The sequence below is a fragment of the Pinus tabuliformis genome, chromosome 8, assembly GCF_031772625.1.
Source record: "Pinus tabuliformis cultivar Carrire ecotype Pingquan chromosome 8, CPIR1, whole genome shotgun sequence".
Lineage (NCBI taxonomy): Eukaryota > Viridiplantae > Streptophyta > Pinopsida > Pinales > Pinaceae > Pinus > Pinus tabuliformis.
Genome location: NC_142294.1, coordinates 1218655891 through 1218661661, shown reverse-complemented (window position 1 = coordinate 1218661661; position 5771 = coordinate 1218655891). Strand labels below are relative to the sequence as shown.

At 34.8% G+C, this 5771-nt stretch overlaps 1 pseudogene; it reads right to left on the bottom strand.

Annotated features, from left to right (window-relative positions):
- Nucleotides 1–4686: 4686 nt before the first annotated feature.
- On the bottom strand, nucleotides 4687–5198 carry LOC149239781 (eukaryotic translation initiation factor 5A pseudogene; annotated as a pseudogene).
- Between the last annotated feature and the right edge of the window lie 573 nt (nucleotides 5199–5771).

Below are 5771 nucleotides of genomic sequence, written 5' to 3'. Positions count from 1 at the left end.
CAAAAACCGACTGTCCCAACTCTGTTCCTGAGCTGCCTGCTAGACACCCTGTCAATGTTTTTGTTCTAACTTTTCCATTTCAAATCCAAATTGAGTGATTCAAATTGGGTTAGAAAGTATACATCAAGGGCTCCTAGGAAAATATTTTCATTTAGGCCTCAAAAACTTACTGTCCCATCTGTGTTCCTAAGCTGCCTACTAGTCACCTTGTCAATGTTTTGGTTCTAAATTTTCCGTTTCAAATCCAAATTGAGTGATTCAAATTGGGTTGGAAAGTAGACAGTAAGGGATAATTAATATAGAAATAGGTTTTAAAAATATTCCATTTTGACCCTTCAAAACATGACTGTCCCGACTGTGTTTTCAGAAATTCCATCAAGCCCACAAGCCAAAAAATATGATATTCAAGCATTTTTTCCAAATTGGTGATAGAAATGAAAATGAGTGTTTGTAGAACTATTATTTCCATTATAATTCATCTACATACACAAATTAATTACTTTCTTGATTTTCCATAGCCATCATACCATGAATTTCTTGACCTTTTAAATTGGCTTGTTGATGGAAACTAAAAGAAACCTCATTTTCTTCCATAGCTTCTACAATTTTTGAATTTGAAACATTCTGAATCTCATTGTCAGTTTTCTTTAATGACACATGTGAGATAGAATGGGTGGGAAAGGTGCGTAATTTTGTAGTTCAACATTGTAAGCATGTTGTACTGGTTTATTATGGTGAGGGTGTGGAATTAGTTGAGCAGGAAATTGTGTACGGAATGGAGCATTTTAATGATGTAGATGATTGGGTTGAGTGGATGATTTTGATATGCAAGAAGGATGTTGTGGAAGAGCTAGTGAAGAATATGGAGAATGTGTTTGTGCTACAAGATGAGGGAGATTAGTCATGCAATCATAAGGTGAACCATGCCAAATTTGTAGACAAGATTGATGGTAGTTATATTGAGATTGACATGGCTGCCCTAACACATTAGTATTCCATAATGGATTATGCAAGTAAGAAAGTGGAGAGGAAGTATTTTGAACCATACCTGTATGCCATGATTTCCATGCTTTTGACCTTGTTGTAGCTTCCTCATCTCTTTGATATAATACTTCCATCCTAGATAAGGAAGAACAACTATCTATGGATGCTCCTTTTGGTCATGAGGGAAAAACACTTCATCAAATTCTTGATTTTTATGAACCTGCAAAACATCCAATTTTGAATTTAGAGAGCTAATAAAATCAACTTTAAAATTTTCAAATAAAGCATTGATTTCAACTCTTATGTCTCTTATTCTTGTAGCAGATTTGGAAAAGAAAGAACAAACATCTCTAGAATTCTTACCAACCTTGGAGATTCCTCTTGAATACCTTATGCACAATTCACAAACATCATCATATGACAACTGAAAAACATCACCCTTTCCAATTAGATTTAAGAGTTCTAAAAAATCATCTTTGATTCCTTTGAGTAGGAGTGTTTTTAAGATCTCTTTTTTCAAATGCTTATGTTTTGATTTTTGAAGGTTGTATTGAAATCGATCTACATAGTCCTCCAAGCTTTCATCTTCCCTTTGTATCATATTGAAAATATCTTCATTGGCCTTGCAATAGTCTTGGTACTTCTTCAAGAATATGTTCTTCATGTCCTCCCATGTTTGGATGCAATTCCCACCTAGGCTCATGAACCATCGAAGAGCTGCTCCTTTTAGAGTAAGAGGAAACACTTTCAACCTTTGATCGTTAGTGTAATAATCATATCCTCTACAAAGTATTTCGAACTCAAATAAGAATGTATCTGGATCTTCATTTGTCAATCCATGAAAATTTAGTAGAGAAGATGGGGGAATTATGTGCATTTGTGTCACTCCTCCTAGATCTTTGATAGGAAATTAAAAAGTAGGAATGTGAGCCATTTCTTACCATAATAGAAGATGTTCTTCATGTGTTTCTTTGAGGCTCCTTCTTCAAATGTTCTTGTTAATTGATTAGTGAAATAGGTGGTGCTTGCATCACCACTTGAGAGAAATCATGAGATTTGTTTTTCAAAATTTCTATTCTTTTTCTTAGTCATTCACACAAAAATTCAAACATTTATTTCTACCCCAAGTTCTTTAACAGATCTATTGGAAAGCGGGCGGGGGAGCAGGGCTTCTACATGCTCCTGTACGCAGGTTCTTACCTTTCGTTTTTAATACCCAATTCTTTCCTAACAGGCACTCATAAGATGCACACTACTCTTTAGAAATGGCTACACTCTCCCCAGCAATGGTGCCAAAATGTTGAGTGATAAAAAGGTGTCTTTTTAACTCCTAATTATCTTCACATTAATTGTCAACCCAGGGATGACTTTTTATTTCAAGATTGTACTCAGTCTGAGGCGGCTATTTACTCAAGAGTAATGTTTTGCAGTATAGTGCTTAAAATCCAAAAGTAAATGAATGCTTGAAACAAAATCTACTTACAATTAAAAGAAACTTAACATTCTGAAACTTAAATCATTCACTCAGAAAACTACATCAATTTATTAGTCAAGGATGCAGTAGCAATAACTCATTCCTTGTTTAACTAATATAAATTAAATCAAGAATAAATAAGATCCACAATCTAAGAACTTAGGCAGCAATAGTCAATGTCCTTACATTTGTTGATCTCATACACAACGCTAAATAACCAATTGGAAATTGCAAAGAACTAAATCAATCGTATTACTATAGCTTAATGAAAATGAGACACTTGCGCTAGCTATAAGAATGTTGAAAGGCAAGCTTAAATAATTGCATAAAGTAAATGAACAGTAGTGCTAAGTATTAGAAATGAATAGCCAAACTATTATAGCTATAATGAATAGAAAACTGTTAAATTACTGGAGTGATCAGCGCAACTCTGTAGATGAAATGAACAGCACAACAATCTGCTTGCGAAAAGCAGTGATCTCTGTTAAGAAGGAAATGAATAGCAACGCAATCTAAGTACAATGTATAAAACAAATCAACTCATTTAGTCTGGAAATACCAAGCAGTAAAGTAATATGATTACGATAAATAGAAATAAAGTCAGACCATCACGCGGAAGAAATTGTAAAGATATAATACACAGCAGCAGCGTAATCCACCAAAGGCTGGGCCCTTAGCCACCAGCGGATGCTACTGGGCTACTTCAGACGAGAAGAATGAATAACAACTCCCAAATCATACATTAACCATTAAACTTAGTTGGCATTACAATATGATCACTTCCTCTTGGCACCACAAGTCTGTAAATCAGAATTACAATTTGAAATAATAGAGACCCATGCTCTTTCCTCCTATCCTATCTTATTATCTATATCTAATCATCCATCATGGATCATGAATCCATAATTCTGAATCCTCAATTCTGAATCTCGAATCCCTCCCTCTCTCTGGTCTCTGTTCTGATTTAAATACACAGAGAGCAGAGAGCAGTTACAACTGTGATGATTAAAATATGATCATTATTACAAAATTAGATTGTTTCTAACCAATTGATCAACAAGAAAATATATTTCCATCCATCTTTCAACAAGAGCAAAGCGAATTTGGCTTTGCGGCTGAGATTTGGAAACACAGTAAATCTAAGAGAATTGTGCTCAAAGAACCCTGCATTTCTCTCAATACAAGCTGAATTTGGGCAAACCATTTTTTGATAAAGTTAATTTGGTCCGTTCTGGACAAAACCCATGTTCCGGATTTTCCAAATTCTTCCTCATTTGCTCAAAATATCAACCGCAAAATTGTCACTTTTTATTCCAGCGCATTTCTGAGTTGGAATATTTAAATTATCTTGGAGGCTAAAAATGGTGAATAATGTTACAACTAATTTATTAATAAACCATCATTGATAAAATCATGCATAATCATCAATTTATTGAAAATAAAGGAGAAGAAATAATATTCATCCATAAGAGCATAAATCATTATAAAATGGATTTATATAATAAATTATAATAAATGACATGATAAAGAAGAGTAAAAATGGATGAAATAAGTGTTAAAAAGTGGTCGTATTCACAGCCCAACAATGATAAATTCATATATACTCTAACTAGAACATAGCCCGGCCTTTTGACAAAACATGTTATCCCTCAAATCCAACTTTTTCAAACTGTGCCTGCTAGAGAGGTCTTGCTAAAGCAATAGCACCCTCAATACATACTATGGTGTACAAGCATTTACAATCCTCCAATACAAAGCAATTTCTAACAAGTTGGGAAAGGGTCTCTCCTCAATCATATCTCATCATGTTGTTATGGAAATGCAAAATCTTGAGCTTTTCAACCGAAAGAAGAAGTTCACAAATAGCTCTAGCAGCATCCTTGGCATCCTTGGAAATACTATTATTCATGAAATATAGCTTTTCCAAGACTTTTTGAGATTTTAGGAAAGAGACAAAAGCCCGAACACCCTTCTCACCCAACACACATGGTCAAAGAGATTTAAGGATCTCACCTCACTCCCTTACAAAATAGATACAAATATTGACATAACTTTAAGAGCCTCAACCTTAGACATTCCTACAATAAAATCTGCAAGATCTACATCTTTGAGATGTTTTTGAATCCCATCAATATTCTCTCTACAACAGGGTAATACCAAGACCAAAGCTTCGGTTGTTGAAGCTTATTTTCACACTCACAATTCTTCATAAAACAATACTTTGCCAATCACATTGAAATCTTGAGACCTTGGACCTTGATATTCTTCACTTTTGGACCAATATCTTTCAGAGAACAAATTTGTTCCTCTCCCATTGCAGACACAACAGTTACAATAAGGTCTTTCCCTCGTTAAATCCAGCCTTGATCTGGGCCAGTGGCTGCTCATCAGTAGGCAGCTTGAGATCATCCTTGGTCTACTCAGATTCAGTCAACATGCTAACAAAACCATCCTACGAGTCACATGAGGTACATCGCAGTTGTGTGAAGATGGCACAATATCTTCCAGCTTTTTACCACTGAAGATGTCAATTACTACATCACGATGGCCTTGAAGATGTCAATTCCACTGAAGATGGCCTTACCATTGAAATGTCAATTCCACTGAAGAAATTTTTACCACTAATGATGGCTTTGATCATGATGTAGCCGTTCTTTCAGATGGTATCAATCTGCTGAGGGAATGTTTTGGAGGCTCCTACATCGTCCTTGGAATTGAACTAGTGGTCATCATCCGACATTGCTCCCCTTCCTCGTGACAATAACAACACACCCAATTCTCACCCAAAACCAAACCAGACGAGACACCAATTGCCACATTTCTCAACGCATCTTTGACAACATCAATCCCTTCTTCATAATTGAATTTTCCATAAATATTCCATAGAACAAAGCCATGCTTATTTATTACAACTATATTTGATAACATTTTAATAGAAACAAATCCATTCTTTATATATTTGTCGATCTCGTTACATCGATTGTTGACAGTTTTTTGATATGAATATTCGTTACATGGATTGTTGACAATTTTTTTTTATATGAATATTCGTTACATGGATTGTTGACAGTTTTTTTGATATGAATATTCGTTACATGGATTGTTGACAGTTTTTTGATATGAATATTTGATGCAATGTGTTATGATAGATGGATTCTTAGAGATTTTTTTGAGTTAAGGGCAACTCCAAGTGGGTTAATGATGCCCTGAAAGACATTGTGAAGCTTCTTGATATGTGCGACGTCGTTAGCTATAACATTTTTGATGTGAAACATTACCAGAAGTTGCTTCAAAGTGCTTCTCACTCTCTGGA